A 24775-nucleotide genomic window follows, 5' to 3' on the forward strand; every position below is an offset into this window, starting at 1 on the left:
ATTAAATTAATTATTAAAAATATTAAAATTAATTAATTAAAAAAGTATAAATAATACTTTTTGTTATTAACCAAAGAGCTCATGAAATGGCTATCAGGTTCCTCCACACCATGAATAACTAAACCCGATGTTTAGTGCTATTAGCCCTCAGATATGTATATAACAAAGTCCGTAGGACCAAACTAACGCATAAATATTGTTAATAATACAAGCGATTAGCTAGTAATGCTAAAACAATGTTATTTTAATATATCGAACTGTATTTATAGAAATAAAGTAACTGGTTAAATTTCACATATTATTTTTGGGTGGTTCCTATATGGAACTACAAATCCAAAACAAAGCTCAACAAAAACTAAGTTTATGGGTAGATGGGAGGGATGTATCTGTGAATCTCAATTTTATGACGCACAGGAAATGTTAATAATAAAAACGATAATAAGTCCAGTAAAAACCAGTAATTGTTAAATCTAAAAACAATAATTCCGGTAAAGAACCAGTAATTGTTAACTCTTAAAACAATAAGTCCATTAAAAAACAGTAGTTGTTCATTCTAAAAACAATATGTTCATTAAAAAACAGTAGTTGTTCATTCTAAAAACAATAAGTCAATTAAAAACCAGTAATTGTTAACTCTTAAAACAATAAGGCCAGTAAAAAACAGTAAGTGATAATTCTAAAAGCATTAGGTCCAGTTAAACAAAAACAACAGTAAGTGTTAATTTTAAAAACAAATCCAGTTTGGTGTGAATTTCGCGCAAATCTACAAGAGGGCTATCTGCGCTAGCTGTTCCTAATTTAGCAGTGTAAGACTAGAGGGAAGGCAGCTAGTCATCACCCCTCCCACGCCAACTCTTGGGCTACTCTTTTACTACTTAGAGTGGGATTGTCCGTCACATTATAACGCCCGCACAGCTAAAAGGGCGAGCATATTCGGTGTGATGAGAATTCGAACCCGCGACCGTTGGATTACGAGTCGAGTGCCTTATCCACCTGGCCATGGCGGGCCACAAGTCCAGTTAAAAACCCAGTAAGTGTTAATTTTAAAAACAATACATCCAGTAAAAAACTTAAGAAAAACGTTGAACATAATACAACATTTAGCTGTACAACCTAATCACACAGCCAGTTAAATGAATACATGCTCAAAAACAAGATATTTTTCATTTTATTTTAATTAAAAACATAGACTTCATGAAAATAACGAAAGCTAACATAATCGTGTTTGTGTGTTGTTATTTTCAAAACTACGCAATGGTTTATTTGTGGTGAAAACATCACAGGTATCGAAACCTGTATTTTAGCGTTATAAGTCTTCAGATTTACTACCGAGCCCAAGAGTCTCTGAATTACAGAACAATCATTAAATATGTCACTACATATTCTGGTCAAAAAAATCTTTCACAACAAAAACTAAACCAGAAATGAACCATTAGGAAAATCGGCCCCCAGTAAGTTCTGAAACACTTCGAACGATTTTTCGTAAATTTAAACACATTTTTTATTATACTTGATTTTAAAATTTATAAGTTTATTAAGATACGACTCTTTGTTTGTATTCAGTCAACATGTCTGAAGCGAGCTTTCCATATAATAAACCACTACGGTTTTTATTTCCTTCTTAATTCCTTCTTCTTCCACTGTGTATCCCCAACGACACACAGACAAATAACAACAACACATTGTATTACTTCACATGAAGAACATTCTTTCATAAATAAGTTCAAAGTTATGCTTATAATTTTGAAGCCTTACAACAAATAAAAAAGTATTGTACTTCGATTGTTCATAAAGTATATCGGAAGTATATCCGATAGTTTTCATTCTATCATATAGTTTAACCTGTTGACTGCCAATTATTTCAGCTGCTACAATACAACTCTAATGCTTCCTCATTTTGTAACTTTTTTCGTGACGCCATTTGGGATCGAAAGTGAAACAATTTGTAAGTAGGTCAAATGCTTGTATGGTGCTGACATCTAGCGTTGGAGTTAGGTATTATTAAGAACGAATTAACTCGTCCTTAACACTGTGTTACCGATCGGCTTGGACGAATTATCTCGCCTACGGCACTGAACAGGTTAAAGGTCAGATCAAGCTCCATAAAAGTTATACAGCAGTAACTGTCAGTGCAAAATTTAAAAAAAAGGTTAAGTTACTATATAAGACTTAATAATAGATCATTCTTGCATGAGCTACGAGTAGGCAACTCAAAGTTTTTCACGGCTCGTCGCATATCGGCTCATAAAACGATTCTCAGTTTTTTATTTCTCTTTTTTTCAATCAGATATAAAAAGTCTTAGCTCATAGATCTGTCATTTCTTGGCAAATTTGAGATCTAATTACAGTTTTGGATTCATACGGTCAAACTCTTTCGATTAATGTATTAGACCACGCCCAAGATCTCATAGATTGATTTACTCTAATCTTGCTAAAAAGAATTTGAAGTGCCGCGGCTGCTGAGAATTTCCTGTTTTTTTATTCTTTTGTAAAGTTGGTAGATCTTAGGGTCTCAAGGTATAACGAAGGATTGAAAATTTTGACATAGAATAAGGTTCTTAGATCCATGTGAAGTGACAAGGAAGCTACGATTTATTGGATAAGATTAGAGACTTAGGAAAAATTATTATTTATAAAACATTGGGCAAAATTTGGAAATAATTTAGTAACTCGAAGGAATCGGAAATTCTTGAAGTATGATGAAGAATTTGAGTGATATTAGGATAGAAGCTGGAATTAGGATGTGTGTGTCTAACAACTAGAGATTAATAGATATTTTACCTGCGACTTTCAGCGGGTGACCAACGACTAGTGGTGAACACAAAGAGCGATCGAAGATTAAAACGTAATGAATAGTATGTGCTGAACTAATGGGATATGGCCAGATATTGGAGGTTAATGTATAGGATGTGCTGAACTAATGGGGTATAGCCAAGTACTGGAGGTTAATGGACAGAATGTACTGAACTAATGGGGTATGGTAAAGTATTAGAGGTTAATGTATAGGATGTATTAAACTAACAGAGTATGACAAAAGATTAGAGGTTAATGGATAGGATGTACTGAACTAACGGGTGTGACTAAGTATTGGAGTTAATGCACAGGATGTATTGAACTAACTGGTATGGTCAAGTATTGGAGGTTAATGGATAGGATGTACTTAACTGATGGGTGTGAGTAAGTATTGGAGGTTAGTGGATAGGATGTAATGAACTAATGGGTATGGCTAATTGTTGGAGGTTAATGGATAGAATGTATTAAACTAACATGATAAGACTAAGGATTAGAGGTTAATGCATAGGATGTATTGAACTAACTGGTGTGGTCAAGTATTGGAGATTAATAGAGAACATATATAAAACTTACAGAATGTGATTAAGAATACGTGTATAAAGAACTGAATAGAAACACATTATAAGACGCCAGATTCTGGTCCAGCGACTTTAAAAATCTTCTCTAGACCTTCGTTACGCCTAATTGACTTTTCAGACGCATTTTCGTTCCCTTAATATCTCAAAAACTATCCTAGGAGATTTGTATCTTTAAAAACATTTCTGTTGAAACACTCATTTGTGGTACTTGATCACATCACACCTTGGAATGGAGGTATCAATACAGTTTCAAACATGGCGCACCTAAATCCCAAAATGATTCAAGAAAGCAAAATCTGATAGCAGACTCGGTGACTGAAAACTTAGCCCCAGCCCATCTTCACCCATGAATGACTTCTTGGGAACGTTGTAGCCTTCCTTCTGTCGTTACCAGTTTGGTACAGTTAAGTATATCACTACATCCGGGTCACCATGGGTACGCTAACCCAAATGTGGTCTTGCTTCAGAACTTTGGGAGGAACTTGGACACGAGAAAACGAACAAATATAAATCGTGAATCAATAAGATTTACGGACGTGTTTTGTATCAATATCATTTAGATATTTCATCCGCATCTCTTCTAATTGTTGTTGTCTTGAATTAAGCACAATGGGCTATCTGTGCTCTGCCCATCACGGGTATCGAAACCCGGTTTTTAGCGTTGTAAGTCCGCAGACATACCGCTGAGCCACTGGGGGACTCTTCTAATGGAAGCGCTGATTGCAGAATAATGTTAATTCGTTAATAAATGTACGAACAGATTTTATATTCAACAAATCTTTGTCATCCTAGTAATATACTAATAACAGAAATAGCAATCACTCAACAGATAACGTATTAGCTTTCTCCCTGGCCCCTATCGAAAACCGCTGTAGTTCAATCTGAAATTACTACCGTACTAAATCAGGACTTGTATTACCTGAGAAATAAAGCATGTTGTCATAGCAACGATCCTGAGATGTTTGCACTAGACCCAAAGTAAAATATATTGCCATAATAACCATCCTAACAGGAACTTCTGCAATTCACTAAGTTCTGTTGCTATGGTGAAACTGCGAGAGTAAGAAATATCGAATTAAGTTTCCATGGAGATATCTCGTTCGTTTCACTGCCTTATATTCTCACGTTTACTTATATAGTTATTACTACAGATAGCCATATTGTAACAGTTTTTGTCCTGTTATGATAAAAATGTATTGGTATTGAAAATACGCACTTAAACATTCCAGAGTCTTTGTTGGAATTTGAAAATTTGAAAAATTTGAAAAGTCTTTGTTTAAAACTGATATATCTAGTTCTCTACTCATTTGATACTATATACCATTAATAATGTCAGACAAGCGAGTAGCTGAAAGAAAGCCCTCAAATTGTTTCTATCAAATTAAAACCCATTGGTTTCATACTGAGACCAGATTAGAACAGAAAGTAATAACAAATGTTTGTGAATAACTGGGACAGCAGTAAGTTTATGGACTCACAGGGCCGGCATGACCACGTGGTTAGGGCACTAGACTCGTAATCTGAGGGTCGATGGTTCGAATACCCGTCGCACCAAACATGCTCACCATTTCAACCGTGGGAGTGTTATAATGTTTCGGAAAAGAGTAGCCCAACAGTTGGCAGTAGGTGGTGATGACTAGCTGCCTTCCCTCTAGCCTTACACGACTAAATTAGGGACGGCTAGCGCAGATAGCCCTCGTGTAGCTTTGTGCGAAATTCAGAAACAAACAAATAAACAATGGATTCGCAATGCAAGAATTAAGGGTTCGATTCCACGCAGTACATAGCAGATAGATCAATGTGAGTTCTCTCTAGAAAAAAAAAAACTGAATAAGTTGGGAAACAGTAAAAAACCAAAAAACAAAAGCTACGTATTGATAACAGTTGGTGAGGGGGGTGAGGGTGATATAAGCTTTCTTTCCCCCGATATATCACTGCTAACGGCGAGAGTTGATAACCCTCTTGTAGCTTTGTGCTGAATTCAAACCTGAGTGGTGTCGGTTTTTAAAATTGTTTTAGTTATATGCAGTGGGCAAAATAGAAAATATGATTTATTTACCAAGCGTTGTCTTCATTTATTGTTCCTCTTACTGAACTACGGGAAATTAGCAAGTCAGAAAGGATAGACGAAAATAACAACAAAAGTTTGGTATGATATTTATATATATAAATAGATCAATAATTACGAATTACAGTTGTTGCTAATAAGCAGCTTAGATTAGCACTATTAAACAATAGAGAATTAATAATTATTTATTTCCATATCAGCTTTGTTTCCTTTATCCATTATTAGGCACAGAGATTAGTGTGTCATTCATTCCTTCTATCTAGTCAAGAGCGGATAAAGGGTTCTACTTGCTTTGTAGCCAAAAAATATATAGTGATCTATGACCATGTAGTCATATAAATGTTCGGCTCTATCGCTTTGTGGCCATATGTAGCTATATAAATATAGGGTTATATATATAAATATAGGTATAGTGCCAGTAAAACAATGTTGGGCCTATCTTTGTAGTTAGCATAACAAACTGTGAATTCTAGGTTCGCGTTTCCTTGAAGCAAATTTGTGCTCTACAGTTCGGGACTGTGGTTGCGTTATGACAGTGACGGCCGTACCCCAATATTCGACTACAATCGTCCAAGAATTAGCAGTGGGTGCTGTTAACTAGTTGCTTTCCAAGTATTATATCAGTTCAATATCAGGGACAACTGGTGCAGGTGACCTTGATGCAACTGTATCAACATCTCAAACAAACAATAAGAAATACAAATTTGCTCGGAAGGGCGCTCTAGATAATACAAAAGAATATGGGCTATTTAGTGCAACAAATTCTACTTTCAAGCCGACATGATCCACAGATTAATACAGAGAAACAAACAGTTGCTATCAAAGTTTCCCAATAATGATCTATGGTATGTTGGTGGAATTATATGTAATTAAAACTTGAGGAACGCAAAGATTAATACATATAATTAATATGTATTTACATATTACATTAATACATATTTATAATTTCTGTTTACCTAAGCCCACATACAGTATAATTTCTGTTTACCTAAGCCTACATACAGTATAATTTCTGTTTACCTAAGCCTACATACAGTATAATTTCTGTTTACCTAAGCCTACATACAGTATTGCATTGTATCGATACTGGAACTTATCTGCGTTGTTTAATAATTTTGAAAAACACAAAAAAAAACGAAGCACTGAAAATAAGATTGATTTAAATGTGTTCTGTCTGTGAAGAATGCACGTTGTTTGTTTGGTTTTCAAACTGTGTTATACTTTCTAAACGTCTTCCACTGCTACAGCGGTAAGTCTACGTATTTACAACACTAGAATCAAGGGTTCGATTCTTCTCGGTGGACTCAGCAGGTAGCTCGATGTAGCTTTGCTGTAAGAACAACGCACATATACACACTTTCTAAATGAACCATTTCTAAAGTCATACCTTTCTAACGAAATGAACAAACGATTTGCTCAGAAGACATTTTAACCGTCATTCATGCCAGACTATGTGATACAAGAGCAAACAACTTAAAAAGACGTTTCAGTGGAGACTCGGGCACGAGAAGTATCGTCGAAATTCAATCGAGCGGATGAACGAGTTTGTAAAACGATGTAACGTTGCACGTGCACTAAATACTTTTACTTTTTTTTTTCTAAACGCCAAAGTTTCCAGTGATGGTAAATAACACGTGCCTGCGAACTTAAACTTCGTAAAAGTTGTTTTGTTTTAATAACGGATTTTCCATAATTCAGCTACGCAGGTTTCGAAAATAATATTTTTGTCTATCACGTAAGGATTTTTTTTTACAAATCAGGAAGAAAAGAACTCTTATTAAGATCAAATTATTATTTCGTTTACCACAATGAACATTTTTTATTGTTTGTTATATTTAGGTTCTAGAACGATGGATATAGTCGGGCATGTATAATAGGTCTGCCTGCACCCCCCCCCATTGTCCTCTGAAACCAACTTTTTTTGAAAGTTTTCAGGATACTTTTGAAGATTAAATATGTTTTAGGTTGCGCTTTCATGGTATAAGAGGGTTTTCGGGCCCTTTTCAAAATCGCCGCCACCGAAAATCGTAAAATTACACAATATATATGAAATGATCATTATTTGCATCCACTTGGCCTATAATATTTAAATTGTTGTTATTCATTTATGTATAAAGCACATATTGGACCAAAATATGGAATTTTGAAATTTTGTGACATGGCAGAAATCCAAGATGGCGGCCAAATTTTGGTGCATTTTCGCAAAATCGCTCATAACTTTTGAACTAGTTAACGTATAAAGTTGATTTTGGTGTCTAACCATATGTTTTGCCACATAAGAAATTCAATAGAACCATAATTAGAATGATTCATCCAACCCTAGCCATATTAGCAACATATTAACTGTGCACAATGAGTGCAAAGTGATTCATGCCATTTTCCGAAAAACGCCCTATTATTCCACTCTATACTCAATGCTTCGTACATTTGATTTCCAACATTTTTTTGAACTAGGTACATAACAAATGACCTTATTCTGCTATTTTAAAAGGTAATATCGCTATTTTATATAGTATTAATACCACTGCATACAAAGAAAAACCAAGTAAGTATTCATAAAACTTTAATCAATGTAATCAAACTTTACATTGTTACAAGAAGAACCATTTGAACATGGACAAACAAAAAAACAATATCATGAAACCACACTGTTTCTTTATACTTCATTGTCCAAGTCGTCGTCTGAGGAGAAGGACTCAATATCTGGCCCATCCTCATATATATTGTGTAATTTTACGATTTTCGGTGGCGGCCATTTTGAAAAGGGCCCGAAAACCCCCTTATACCATGAAAGCGCAACCGGAAACATATTTAATCTTCAAAAGTATCCTAAAACTTTCAAAAGTTGGTTTCAGAGGATCATGGGGGGGGTGCAGGCAGACCTATTATACATGCCCGACTAATAAGATTGTGTTTTTTTTAATTCCGCGCAAAGCTACACGAGGGCTATCTGCGCTAGCCGTCCCTAATTTAGCAGTGTAAGACTAGAGGGAAGGCAGCTCACCATCACCGCCAACTCTTGGGCTACTATTTCACCAACGAATAGTGGAATTGACCGTCACATTATAACGCCCCCATGGCTGAAAGGGCGAGCATGTTTGGTGCGACGGGGATTCGAAGATTACAAGCCAAACACCTTAACCCACTTGGCTATGCCGGGCCCAATCGATAAGACTTGACATTGCGATTGGTCTAGAAAAATTTATAATCAATGGTTGTCAGCATTCTAAACATAACAAAATGTGTTTGTTTTGAAATTAAGCACAAAGCTACACAATGGGCTATATGTGTTCTGCTCACCGCGGATATTGAAACCCGGTTTCTAGCGTTGGAAGTCAGCAGACATACCGCTGTGCCACTGGTGGGAACTACGAAATGTGACCCGATTTTAATAAAAAATGAGTCACTTATGTAAAAATACATATGACGTTTTATGGAGAGAAATGGACATCATTTTCGGATTCAGCGTAGAGAAATTACTATAGAGCATGTAAGCTTTTCTAGACAATAAAACCATCGCAGGCCTTTGTATTTGTATAGTCTGTTCTTTGCTGTTTCGTTGCTGAAACAAAATTTTCTTTGTAAGTGTGTATTTTACGTTTCTATTTTCGTGTAACGAACCCATATCAATACCAGCCGTTCTGAGATACAAACAGAGAACACTTGTCACCTACCCATAGTTCTGACCGCAGTAAATTAAATATTAGCTCAACATGTGTTGCTTTGATCAAACCGTAATATAATACTTGTGCAAATACGAACTGGGATTTTGCTTTCAATTAGACACACAGACAATCTGCCGTACCACAGCGACATCTTGTGTCCACCATCTGTTTCTTTCTTCATTTGTGTTCCAGCTTTTACACCATTGGTAACAAAACAGAATGTTTTGCTAATAAAATACATCAAGCTTGGTGTTTAGAGAAACGTGTTGTGTAATCGCGAAATTATTGGTTTCGTTACAATAAGATACAACGTTAACTAACCTGATAGACGAAGTTTTATACAGACAATAAAAACTCAGTTGGACAACAGCCGTCATTACTTGTTCTTCGCAGGTCTTAGTAAATCTACACCATTCTCCAACTCGTCATCCATGCTAAAGGATTCATTGAAACTTTTACAAGACATCTATAGTTTTAAGTGTGGGAAATATTTTACGGCACTGCATGGATTAGAACCCGATTCATCAGATCCAGTATAATAGATTGACGGGCGAAAATATAAAAATATGATAACAAAAATACAAGTTTTCCACTTAGCAGATGTTTAAGTCATTTATATTTCAGAGCAATGAACGTTGTCTCTTTTGTTCCAGTTCTGGAAAAATGTAAAGTTGTAAACCTACAGACAAAAACTACCAACAAGAAGTTTTCTTTATCCCTAACATCATCCTTCCTTGTTCCCTAACATCATCTTTTCTTTGTCCCTAACATCATCCTTTCTTTATCCCTAACATCATTCTTTCTTTATCCCTAACATCATCCTTTCTTTGTCCTTAACATCATCCTTTCTTTATTCCTAACATCATCCTTTCTCTGTCTAATCTACAGTAAACTACGAGTCTATGAGTGGACGATGTACTTTACTGTATGTTGATTCTTCAGTTTAAATTTTAACCCACATGTTGTTGAGTAACATACTTGTAAATTGGTTTTCTTCTTCGTGTTAAAGAGGCTGTTGGGTCACTTAGTTTTAAGCCTCTGAATCCAGATTTTTAAGAGACCTGGAAACTGGATAATGGATATACTAGCTAGGCTGAAACTGGATAATGGGTATACTAGCTAGGCTGAAACTGGATAATGGATACTAGCTAGGCTGAAACTGGATAATGAATATACTAGCTAGACTGAAACTGGATAATGGATATACTAGCTAGACTGAAACTGGATAATGAATATACAAGCTAGGCTACTGTTGTTACTAAACTCCTCATTGATAATTCTCATCTCTCTTTTACAAATACACTTAGTGTTGTGCATGACCGTAGCTAGGGTGAAAGTTTATCTGAGGTCAGCCTTACATATTGTTTGCCTTTTCCACATGGGTTATTCTGCAGCATTTGTGTGCAAAATTAAATAGTCAGTTAGATTCAGTTCCAAATATTAACCGAGGTCCTAACCTCGGTAATCTCAGAGCTAGCTACGCCATGACGCTGTGTAGTTTCCACTAGGCCTTATCATTCCCAAACAAGTTTTGCACTTTGAAGATTTGGAAGACTAGGTTTCCAGTAAAGCTCACAGTTAAACAACAAAAGGACATCACCTTAAGAACAACATACCCAGTTGGTGTTAATCCCGTATTCCATATAGTCTCAGCAAGTGTAACCAAATTTCTATCTAGGGTTATTGTATTATGATATGTAACACGGTATACCATTTATATCTCTAATGATACCACCATTAATCAGCTAATTTAATCAATAACACTATGTATCAAAATTTTTATTTTTCTTGTTCCTGGACAGAAAGTATTATTTCCCAATTGCTTATGCCTGAAGTAAATGGAAAAGACCTATTTTTCTTTTCAAACTTTGCTTTTATGACCTAGGTAAAGACATTTTCAAATTCACCCATTTTTCCAGAACATTCCAGGTAGATTCAGTGCTGAGCAGCTGATAGAGAATTTTATCGAACTTACAAGAACTTTCTAAAATGCTTTACAACTTGCGAGAATTTTCTGGAACTTTCCATAGTAATATATATACAGGGGCTCACCACTCACCACTTCAGTTTAGTTCTAACAGTCTAAGTGGCATCTGCTAAAATGTATGAAACCTACAAGGCATATTTCGGCATGCCTGTCGGGAATTAAAACAAATCCTGAGCACTGCAAAAATCTTTAGAAGGTAAAACGGACAAATTTTGCTTGCTTGAACAGAAAGATTTTATATTATACAAATTTCAAACCTTTTAAAATTTAAGTATTTTTTAGTGCACCTCAAAGAGAAATACAACAGCGTCAACACCTGTGCTGGCAGAAATCCAAGATGGCGGCCAAATTTTGGTGCATTTTTGCAAAATCGCTCATAACTTTTGAACCAGTTAACGTATAAAGTTGATTTTGGTGTCTAACCATATGTTTTGCCACATAAGGAATTCAATAGAACCATAATTAGAATGATTCATCCAACCCTAGCCATATTAGCAACATATTAACTGTGCACAATGAGTGCAAAGTGATTCATGCCATTTTCCGAAAAACGCCCTATTATTCCACTCTATACTCAATGCTTCGTACATTTGATTTCCAACATTTTTTTGAACTAGGTACATAACAAATGACCTTATTCTGCTATTTTATAAGGTAATATCGCTATTTTATATAGTATTAATACCACTGCATACAAAGAAAAATCAAGTAAGTATTCATAAAACTTTAATCAATGTAATCAAACTTTACATTGTTACAAGAAGAACCATTTGAACATGGACAAACAAAAAAAACAATATCATGAAACCACACTGTTTCTTTATACTTCATTGTCCAAGTCGTCGTCTGAGGAGAAGGACTCAATATCTGGCCCATCCTCATATATATTGTGTAATTTTACGATTTTCGGTGGCGGCCATTTTGAAAAGGGCCCGAAAACCCCCTTATACCATGAAAGCGCAACCGGAAACATATTTAATCTTCAAAAGTATCCTAAAAACTTTTTAAAAAGTTGGTTTCAGAGGATCATGGGGGGGAGGGTGCAGGCAGACCTATTATACATGCCCGACTAATAAGATTGTATTTTTTTTAATTTCGCGCAAAGCTACACGAGGGCTATCTGCGCTAGCCGTCCCTAATTTAGCAGTGTAAGACTAGAGGGAAGGCAGCTAGTCATCACCGCCAACTCTTGGGCTACTCTTTCACCAACGAATAGTGGAATTGACCGTCACATTATAACGCCCCCATGGCTGAAAGGGCGAGCATGTTTGGTGCGACGGGAATTCGAAGATTACAAGCCGAACACCTTAACCCACTTGGCTATGCCGGGCCCAATCGATAAGACTTGACATTGCGATTGGTCTAGAAAAATCTATAATCAATGGTTGTCAGCATTCTAAACATAACAAAATGTGTTTGTTTTGAAATTAAGCACAAAGCTACACAATGGGCTATATGTGTTCTGCTCACCGCGGATATTGAAACCCGGTTTCTAGCGTTGGAAGTCAGCAGACATACCGCTGTGCCACTGGTGGGAACTACGAATGGCCCAAAGATTTGAGGTGCAAATCTTTGGTGCACCTCAAAGAGAAATACAACAGCGTCAACACCTTGCTAAAAGCCTTGAAATATGATGTGTATGGCTGGGAGGTTATCAGAGACTTCAAAATGGTGGCATTCCTGATGGGTCTTCAAGGAGGTTTCACCGAGCTTTACTGGTATCTGTGCCTTAGGGACAGCAGGGACATCACAGCGCACTACAACAGGAAGCACTGGCCACAACGGACTGAGTTCTCTGTGGGAAGGTACAATGTCAAGTGTGAGCCAACAGTGGACCTCCAGAAGGTGTTGTTCCCACCATTGCACATTGAATTGGGTCTTATGAAACAATTTGTCACAGCTCTTGATAAGGAGTCTACAGCCTTCAAGTACGTTCGAGACTTCTTCTCTAAGCTGTCTGAGGCAAAGGTCAAAGTTGATGGCTTCGTTGAACCACAAATAATGAAGATCCTGGAGTGCACAGAATTCCCCAAGAATCTCAGTAGGAAGGAAAAAGAAAGCTTGGAGCAGCTTTGTCGCAGTAGTTCGGGGCTTTTTGGGCAATCACAAGACCGAAAATTATGAGGAACTGGTTGAGGCTCTGGTGAAGAACTACGACAAAATGCGCTGCAGGATGTCCCTGAAAGTCCATATTTTTAACGCTCATCTTGTTAAATTCAATGAAAACATGGGAGCATGTTCAGAGGAGCAAGGCGAGCGCTTCCACCAAGATATACTGGACTTTGAACGCCGCTGCCAAGGAGAGTATAACAAAAACATGATAGGATACTATATTTGGGGGCTGATACGTGAAAGTGATTTACATTACAGTCACAAATCTCGAAAAACTACTCACTTCTAAACAGTTTTGTTCATTTATGTATAACTCTAGTATAAATACATGTAAATCTTGATTCATATGTTGTTTTATTCAGACCTTATGTGAATGAAACTGTGCAAATTTGCCCGTTTTTACATAGAAAATAGGTTAATTTTATTATCCAGGTCACAAAAGCAAAGTTTCTTCTCAACTATAAATTTTGTGACAAGACGTTAGAGTAAACCAGTTTTAACACTCAAAGCATGGTTTCCGAAGCTTGCAAGGTTTTAATCTTTATTTTCTTTCAAACATAGTTGCCCTTTTTGATTTTATCCTCAAGGTTTTTTGCTGGGTGTGGACCAAGTGGGTGTTGTGTCAAGTTGTGGATCAGAGTGGGTGTTGTGTCGAGTTGTGGATCAGAGTGGGTGTTGTGTCGAGTTGTGGATCAGAGTGGGTGTAGTGTCGAGTTGTGGATCAGAGTGGGTGTAGTGTCGAGTTGTGAATCAGAGTGGGTGTAGTGTCGAGTTGTGGATCAGAGTGGGTGTATTGTCGAGTTGTGGATTAGAGTGGCGACGACTGCCACTTTCTTGTTAGAAATAAGGATAGATATACCCGGATTCTACAGATTACTGATTTCATTGCTTAGTCTAGTGATTAAAATGGGACACTGGGATATGTGAGAGGGTATCGGGGAAGGATAAAATTTCTTTACATGTATCGATATACTCTTTAAATTATCCCTGATACTCAACCAATCAAAAGTTTCAGAAAGAAATATTTAATTCCAAAGAACAAATTGCAGAGAGAGTAAGTTTTGTTTATTTGAAGTTAAGCACAAAGCTATACAAAGATCTAATTGTGCTCTGCCCACCACGGCTATCGAAGCCTTGTTTTTACTGGTACAATTCTGCAGACACACCTTTGTGCTACTGGGGAAGGGGAGAGGGAGATAAACGTAAGGTACCTCATTGTGGTTATTATTTAAAACTTCCATAGTACCATTAGACAAGGGCCCTAGCCAGGTGATCTCATGGCAAAATGTTTGTCGCCTGTGGTTAAACTAACGTACGCAGCAAAATGCCGCTCATTTTCCAAGTTCATTTCAAATAACCGTAGCAAGCCATTCATGGCTTTCTTTTTCGAAAATGTTATTTCACGTTTCATAAAATATCCGTGCAAAATCGCGTGAACAACATATGTTTGTTGAAGTTTCGAGTGTTCAAATGTTAAAGTTCCGAGTCCTGATCCAGATTATATAAAGTTCAACGGATAATCCTCTATGAACATATTAAATAAATAATGATTAGTGTCTTGGTGAATAAACGGTAAGTTTACGGAATGAATCTCCTGGTGGGTGGGTGGTAAATTTGTCACGAATAATATTCTTTCTCTATTGAGTGTCAAGTGGAAGCCATGATGTGCTACAAATTATCCAGCCATCACAATTGCAACTGTTAAAGGATTCCTTTTTCTTGCCCATGAATATCAGCGTAGTTAGGTTTATAAATCAGAACCCTTACGCACTGATATCACTTCACGTTTAGATCAGCTATTTCTTATCTATAGACTTTCCCTAATTTTATAGGCGCATGCTGTTCAAAGCTGGTTTAAGTACTAAACTGTATGGATTTAGTTTGAACTGCGTTTTTAAACTTCCTGGACGTTTATGGAACTCGTGGTTGTTAAAATCTCGCTTTTTTGTGCTCCAGTTTTATACAAAAATTAGTTTTCGTAGTTTTCTCTAGTAGACACGAAACTTAAATCTCAACTTTTATGGTACCTTGCCAAATTTGGGCTTAACCTATAATCATTAAATTCTTTCGACCACAAGACTCTTGGAAAATTTATGGATATTTTAAAAAAATGTGGCACGTAAGTTGTTTGTTTTTTTTAAATTCTCAAATGCAGCTTTAAATGTATGGTATAGGATATCTTTTATTTAAAAAAATCGGTCTTTCTCCATAGAATATTGAATTACCTTACGGTTAGGCTTGTTATCATTATTATTTTAAGTCGATTCTTATGAACGTAAATGCTACCTTTTCTTTATTCAAATGATTGTTGATTATTTTTAACTTGTACAAAGCCTTTTTGACGTTAATAGGTCCATAGCTTTAAAACAAACTTTAATTTTGAGTAAATTAAGTTTCTTGAAAATAATCTGACACCAAAACAAATCGAGTCACTGACAAAATAACTCAAACAAGTGATAATAACAATTAAATATGATGCAGGGAGACGGTGCAGAAAGAGTAGAGAAACAACTAAGGTATGAAACAACAAACAAAAAATATTTTCAATAATAACCGTTAAATTCAGGTTTTAGTAAAACCATTCAAATGTAAAACTGTCTTAATAATTATGTAGCGATTTTTGTTTCGTTTGGTTCGTTTTGAATTTCGCGCAAAGGTACACAAGGGCTATCAGCGTTAGCTGTCCCTAACTTAGCAGTGTAAGGCTAGAGGGAAGGCAGCTAGTCATCATCACCCACCGCCAACTTTTGGGCTACTCTTTTATCAACGAATGGTAGGATTGACCGTCACATCATAACTCCCCCATGACTGAAAGGGCAAGCATGTTTGGTGTGACGGGTATTCAGACCTGCGACCCTCAGATTACGAGTTGAATGGCTTAACCACTTGGCCATGCTGGGCCATTTTTGTATGTTTTTGTGTATTAGTTCCTACCTTGTTTCTATGTTTTTGTGTATTAGTTCCTACCTTGTTTCCATGTTTTTGTGTATTAGTTCCTACCTTGTTTCCATGTTTTTGTGTATTAGTTCCTACCTTGTTTTTGTGTATTAGTTCCTACCTTGTTTCTATGTTTTTTTGTGTATTAGTTCCTACCTTGTTTCCATGTTTTTGTGTATTAGTTCCTAGTTCCTATGTTTTTTGTGTATTAGTTCCTACCTTGTTTCTATGTTTTTTGTGTATGTATTAGTTCCTACCTTGTTTTTATGTTTTTTGTGTATTAGTTCCTACCTTGTTTTTATGTTTTTTTGTGTGTTGTTAGTTCCTACCTTGTTTCCATGTTTTTGTGTATTAGTTCCTACCTTGTTGTTTTTTATGTTTTTGTTTTTATGTGTATTAGTTCCTACCTTGTTTTATGTTTTTGTGTATTAGTTCCTACCTTGTTTCCATGTTTTTGTGTATTAGTTCCTACCTTGTTTTTATGTTTTTGTGTATTAGTTCCTACCTTGTTTCCATGTTTTTGTGTATTAGTTCCTACCTTGTTTTTATGTTTTTGTGTATTAGTTCCTACCTTGTTTCCATGTTTTTGTGTATTAGTTCCTACCTTGTTTCTATGTTTTTGTGTATTAGTTCCTACCTTGTTTCTATGTTTTTGTGTATTAGTTCCTACCTTGTTTCTATGTTTTTGTAATTGTCATCCCTACAATATACTTATTATTTTTTTTGCAAAATATTCTTTATTACTTTCATTGAAGTATATTGATAAATGAATCTTTATTACATTTCTATAATTCAGGTAATTATATCTTAATACATCAGTCTTCTGAACTTGGATTAAAATGGGGGCCAGTGAAGCTGGAATGGTTCCTTCGGAACGGTACAAGTGTCCTAAAGTGCTGTATCGTCGTTAAACTAACATTTACAGAACCCACGACTTTCAACTTCACTTAAACTCGCTGCAAGTGTATACAGTCAACTCCACCACATGTTAGGGTTAGGTCTATTAATAACAAGGATGCTATACAGATCTCAGACATCGAAGTGTGAAACTATACATATACATACATACACACAGCTGTCAGGCTCGGCTTTGCTGAAAATGTGTACAAAAGTAGACAACTATATAATATATTGTTTTGATAAATAAGGAGCTGGTGTTTTAAAACTCAGACATCAATAACACATAACTGTCAGTTGTATAAATTCTTGATGCCTTGAATACTAATTTAGAATGATATTTATTTATGTATTTATTTTTACTGAAATTGTTCATGTTTATATTGTTTATAACTGCGTATATCAGTTTGTGCAATGGAAAGTCGCAAGTAGCCGTTACATAAGAACGACAGGTTCTTTTGACATAATGAACGAGTTCTTAAAAAATAAAAAAAATTAATAAGATTTATTAGGTTAGTCTTTTATTCACTGTTCTTCTAGGTATATTGGAATTAATGTGTTTATGCAATTTCATCTGTCATAACAAAACCTAATCAAAAGATACATAATTACATGGTATAACATCATACTGTTATAAACAGCGTCTGTAACCCTATATCAATTCATGTTAAACATTCAGTACTTGGTTGGTCTTCCTCGTACTTTAATAACTCCACAAGGTAACGTGGTATGCTGTCGATGAAGGTTATTGATGTAATTCACCATGATTCTTTCCCAATTTGTTACTAGAAGGCGCTGCAACTCAGTTATGGTAGCTGGTTTAAGGTTGTGGTTAACAATTTTTCAGCTCAGTTCTGCTCAACAGTTCTCATTGGGATTACAGCCTGGAGACCTTGCTGGCTACAACAGTTTGAAACGACCTCCTGGTAGTGACATTTCTGTACAATATGTGCACTGTCATTAGTGACATTGCCATCGTAGAACACAGAGTTATTGATAAACCTTGCCTTAGCATATGGCATAAATATTGTCTCTATGTGATGCTTGTAGGAGACGCTATGTGACGCTTCCCTGAAGGAGATATGAAGTGAAGTTTTTCTCAACTATGAATTGCTTCCCAAACATGTACTGCACAACCTACTGTGTGTTCTTTGTGAGTAAAACAGTTTTTCCGCATCTGCTCTCCAGGAAAACGATGAGCACAAATCCTACCATCAGTTTTAACAAGTTCGTAAACAGGATTCACCTGAAAAGATGGCACGTCGCTGGTGTCCTAACTGTAAGATGACATGATATCTTGTCCAAATAACACGGTGACGGTGGTCAATTCTGACTACTATCGGTTTGCAGACAGCTTCTTCCAAAATAACCTTGTTAGGTCAGTCTTCTATTTACTGTTTTTCTGGATACACTGGAATGAATGTGTTCATGTCATTCCTGTTTTATGGTGTTGTGAGACTTCTTTCGACCTCGACGTGTTAACATGATCAAAACACGGTTATTTCTATGTTTCTCAGCGTTTACTAGTACAATTTTTTATTAAATAACATTTCCTGTAGTCTGATGACGTTACAGGATTCTGGATGCAGTATACACTATTCTGGCAATGTCAGATTGCTTCATACCATTTATAGACAGTGGAACAATTTGATGCCCTATAAATTCTGACACGTCACGAGCCATGATTCTATGCTAAGTACAGGGAAATTATCTGAACAAAGTTTTGAGAAAATACTATACCACAAACACATCTTTCTATACAAAAAAAAAAGTGTGTATGTGTTGAAATAAATGCTCAGAACAATTCATATAGATCAGAATAAAAATGTGTACATGTTTGTCATATCGCACGCTATCTTCTCTGTTAAAGATTGGGTACTTACTCAATAATTACTACACGCTTGTAGACAATAATACGAATATAGAACAGTCTGTCAACAGTTTCTCCAACACTGTACAACCTAAGAGTTACAAAGAACAAATGACACACTAACACTTCTCCATTTTTCTTGGATATTCAAATATTTAACAAATAACTGTTGATAATAAAAGTGAAGTGTCAAGATTTGTAGTATGCTTTTAAATATAAATTATTTCATTGAGTAAACTTTGTAGTTATCTCGTTCTATACAAATATTTTCAGTTCTATAGAATACATTTGGTACTGGTCATGTTCTATACAAATATTTTCAATTATATAGAGTACATTTAGTAGTGGTCTATACAGATATTTTCAATCATATAGAGTACATTTAGTAGTGGTCTTGTTTTATACAAATATATTGAGTTCTACAGAGTACATTTAGTAGTGGACTTCTTCTATATAAATATTCTCAGTTATATAGAGTACATTTTGTAGTAGTCTTGTTCTATACAAATATTCTCAGTTATACAAAGTACCTTTAGTAGTAGTCTTGTTCTATACGAATATTCTCAGTTATACAAAGCACCTTTAGTAGTAGTCTTGTTCTATACAAATATTCCGAGTTCTGTAGAGTACATTTAGCGGTAGTCTTGTTCTATACAAATATTCTCAGTTATATAGAGTACATTTAGTAGTAGTCTTGTTCTATACAAATATTCTCAGTTATATAGAGTACATTTAGTAGTAGTCTTGTTCTATACAAATGTTCTCTATTTCTTACCCTTAATTTAGTAGAGTTCTTTTTCTACATAAATATTTAATAGTTTTAAAGCCATTGTCTGCAAAAGCGTTAGATTTTTTGTGATTAAAAATATTAAATACATGTAGACTGTAAAATGTAATGTGTTTTCCACAAGTTACACTGTGGAAAGTTAAGCCTTTTATTCCTTTTCTTGTGATAAATTCTCCTCTAGATGTAATGTTTATTTTTTCAGTACGTAAAGTGCGGTTCTGTTTACAGTGTTGGCAGGAATGTGTAATAAATCTATTTTATGATGTTTACTTATTTATTACTAGACTTCATTATAAACGTTATTTGTAACTGTTAGCTTAGTATATGAATTTAGGACTGTCCAAAAGTCAGGAAATTTCGTGAGGTATTATGGGCTTTAAGAACAAAAATATCGTCACAAAGGAACAAACCTGTTGACGAAATAAAACGTAGAAATCTTTGTAAGTAAAAATAATATTCTTAATTAGCTATACTATCTGCTGCACTGATGTTACTTACGATATATATAGCTTGCTTTGATTAGGAGTTAACATTAATTTCTTCGTATTAGTGTTCCTTCGCGTTTGTGAAAGTCACCTGTAGATGTCGCTTTACATCAGCGTCATGGAGTTACTAACTGATCACTTGCCATTTGATTTCATGGAAGACACGCCGCTTACAAGATTAATAACAGATGATTAAAGCTAAGAGACTGCAATAATAAACTAATTAACATCAAACGAAAATAACTTGAAATCAGATAAATGATTTAGCAAATCTTAGTTGTATAGTGGTGGTCTTGGGCTATTTATGAACTGTATAGTTCCTTATGTTCTATATGTTAAGTGTAAGTGGTATAATATTTAGTTGTGGTTAATGGATATAGACCAAGTTCTACGTGTTAGGTGTAAATGGTGTAATATTTAATTGAGGTTAAGGGATATTATATGAACAGTACAGTTCTAGATAGTTACTGAAAATAGTAAGAAGGAAACCGAAATACAGGGTAAAATAAAAATAATAACTGGAAACCATATTGACACTACGATAGAAATGTTGGATGTTTGAGAAACACGTTTTGAATTCGAATTTTCCTTTAATTATTGGATTCTTAATAAATGAAAGTTTCTGTCATCCAAAGAGCAAAGTCCATAGTATAATGACTAAAAGTAGTAAAGGAAAATTACACACATTGAAAAACGTTGAGCGAAACGAAGAGACTCGTAAAACCTGAGTATTGAAGACATAAAATACATTCTACTGAACATAAAGCATCAGATGATACTAGAAAGGAGTTCACATTTTAAGATATAAGCATCACGTATTTCAGGTTCATTTCGATCAGAACTTTTAAGTAATTTCGTGTTATAGCTCCGATCGAGATATTAAATAATCTTCCCTAAACTCAAACAAACTGGGTGAAAATAGTCTAAAAATATGGAAATTGGCAGAACAGCTAATACTGTTTCCACCGAACACAGGTTGGGTGTGGTCTAGTGGTTATCTTCGGGACGGCTGTCCTGATATATATTCTAAAGACGGCTAGTATAGGTTTTAAAAACTTTAATTAAAATAAACTATAGAATAATCGTTTGGTCCCATGAGGTTATCTTTACGGTGTCGACTTAGTATGAACTCATAACTATCACATGAAACGTTTATAATTCCGTGAAAAGTGAAGGTGAAAATATCAGAAGAGAGGTTCAGTTAAAATTCCAAATATAACTGTGAACTCTAATCCACACTCTATCATAAACTTATTATATTAACCGTGATCAAACTTCAGAGATTAAGAACAAACTATTGTGATGTGTTTGAATTTCGCGCAAAGCTACATGAGGGCTATCTGCGCAAGCCGTCCCTAATGTAGCAGTGTAAAATTGGAGGGATGACATAAATCATCACCCACCACCAACTCTTGAACTATTCTTTTACCAACGAATAGTGGAATTGATCGTCACTTCATAACGCCCCCACGGCTGAAAGAGCGAGCATGTTTTCTGTAATGGGAATTCGAACCCGCGACCCTCAGATTACACGTCAAGTGCCATAACTACTTGGCCATGCCGGACTTGTCATTGTAATACTTAACCAACTGTCTGAGTAAACAGTAAAGGAAATATAATAAATACGGACGTTACTTACTTTTGGAATTTTTCTTTTTGGTTTTCAGAGCATTTAGTCACCGATGTTTGATTTCTACTTCTGTTTTTATTGATTATGTTTAGCACGTATCCCAGACTAGTTGTACAGATGTCAACCTAAACCTGAACTCTTGAGTCTTTGGTACTACAATGGTACTTGTGTAAAAAACAAGAAAATTTATGATGTAGTTGTCAAGTTATCTGAGAGAATACGGACGATCGCTCGTATTTTATATGAAGAGTTTATATGTCCTAATGCAGTCACGTTTCGACTCAAGTGTGAGTCATGCCACCATGAGCAACTTAATTACTAACTATATTTGTTTCTTGGGAGATATCCAGTCATTAAACACTGCAGTGGCGCCAATTACAGAGTCATTGATAGATAAATACGCGGACTGTTTGAATTGCGCGGCTCCAGTTGGTTCTTGTGGAATCCGCTTGGTGTCGCTAGGTTTGCACAGATCAGCTGATTACGACGCCATTTCCCGATTGCAGATATCTTCATTTGTGTATTAGCTACGCGGTTTTAAGTGAAGTGCGATTTTTTCGTTTGGCGGATTTCAGAATGAATGACCTGAAGGAGCAACGATTTGCTGTGAAATTTTGTGTTAAACTTGGAAAATCTGCGACTGAAACTTTTGCTATGCTTAACACGGCTTACGGTGATGTTGCTATGAAGCGTACGGCATGTTTCAAGTGGCATGAACGTTTTAAGGATGGTCGACAGTCCATTGAAGATGATGAGCGTCCTAGACGTCCTTCCACGTCAACTGACGACCCACACGTCGACAAAATCAACACTCTGGTGCGAGCAAATCGACGTCTGACTGTCAGGGAGCTTGCTGAATAGTGTGAGATATCAGTTGGATCTTGTTACGAGATTTTGACCGAAAAATTGAAGATGCACCGCGTTGCTGCAAAATTCGGCCCTCAGAACTCGTGAGTTTTTGGCCAAACACTCGATCACTATTCTTTCCCACTCCCCTACTCACCTGACCTTGCTCCTTGCGATCTTTTTTTGTTCCCCAAACTCAAAAGACCCTTGAAAGGAAGAAAATTTGAGACGATTCCCGAGATTAAGGCAAATGCGACGAAGGAGCTGGAGGACATTACAAAAGAAGCGTACAAGGACTGTTTCAACAAGTGGAAACACCGTTGGAATACGTGTGTGCGTTGGGGAGGAGAGTACTTTGAAGGGGTCCCAGACCTGTAACTTCTAAATAAAGTACATTTTGTTTTATGACGTCAGTCCGCGTATTTTTTGAACAGACCTCGTATGTCAAAAGGATATTTGTACAGCGAAACTGTTAAACTATCTAGAGAAGAAACATACACACCAGTGTATTTAAGACAGCAGTCTTTTATGATGTCATTCTCTTAGCCCATTCAAAGAAAGTGAGGCTGTAGTTACAAAAGAAAACCCTCCGACCCCCAGAAGTGATTATAATGAAGCTGGACATATCATCTGATAAGAAGCTAATAAAAATATATTTAAAGTTTGTAATTCTGATACTTAAAGAAAGCAGAAAAAATATCACGTGTATAAAATAAATCATTTTTAGTTGAGTCAATATCTCGCAGTATCCTAGTTAGTAGAGTGTACAAAAGAACTAGTAATATTTATATAAGGCCATTTTAGTGGGTTAGTTGTTACTCAACATTATACCACGTTGTGATGCAGGGTTATCACAATGTTACCCAACATTACACCAAGTTTGTACATCACTCATAGACATTCTTATGATTTTTAGAACTGAAATAAAGTTTTTGTACATGTACTTCGTTTATGTATATGATTTGCGTTTTTAACCGTTGAAAAATATTGAACTATGTGTTGTAAGAGTGACAGTCAGAGTAACATAAGAACTGGTTGTGAGTGATAGTGCAAGTACTCGAAACAAACAAATTAGTTCTTACGTTTCAGCGGAAAAACATCACACTCTACTGTTTCGATATGTGCATCACATGCACCCACAGTTCAATTTCATTTTCACCAAATCCATGAAGTGCGCTCCTTAAGTGCTAACACTAATCCTCTCATTTTAATCTTTCGCTGCGGGTTAGCACGATTGAGATGGTGCTTTTCGATACCATGGTAACCGGCACGCCCCGTTCTATTGTAGATTAATACGTAAGATATTATCTTTGAGTTGTCATGGTAACTGATACTCTGGAATCTCATGCGGTTTTCATGAAATGGATGGTACTTAAAGTGCAACGAAAACCGGCAGTCCCGGTTTTATTTATCAAAAAGTGCAGAAAACTTTTTCCATGGAAAATTAAAACCGAATCTATAACATTCTTCTTCTGTTGCAAAATGGGCCCGGCATGGCCAAGCGTGTTAAGGCGTGCGACTCGTAATCTGAGGGTCGCGGTTCGCATCCCCGTAGCGCCAAACATGCTCGCCCTTTCTGCCGTGGGGGCGTTATAATGTGACAGTCAATCCTACTATTCGTTGGCAAAAGAGTAGCCCAAGAGTTGGCGGTGGGTGGTGATGACTAGCTGCCTTCCCTCTAGTCTTACACTGCTAAATTAGGGACGGCAAGCACAGATAGCCCTCGAGTAGCTTTGTGCGAAATTCAAAACAAACAAAACAAACTGTTGCAAAATAGAGAAAGTATAAACATAATGGCTCAAATGACGTATTCATGTTAAAGTAATATGTATTATGTTGTTTAATATAGATTATTTGGTAAGAGTAATATGTATTTATGATGTTTAATATCGAACATTTGGTTACAGTAATAGGTATTATGTTGTTTCACATAGAACATTTCGCTACAGTAATGTGTATAACATTGTTTAATATAGAACATTTAGTTATAGTAATACGTATTATGTTGTTTAAAATAGCACATTTGGTTATAGTAATATGTATTATGTTGTTTAATATAGAACATTTTGTTACAGTAATATGTGTTTATGTTGTTTAATATAGATTATTTGGTTATATTA

This window comes from Tachypleus tridentatus, chromosome 12 (assembly GCF_004210375.1).
Source record: "Tachypleus tridentatus isolate NWPU-2018 chromosome 12, ASM421037v1, whole genome shotgun sequence".
NCBI lineage: Eukaryota > Metazoa > Arthropoda > Merostomata > Xiphosura > Limulidae > Tachypleus > Tachypleus tridentatus.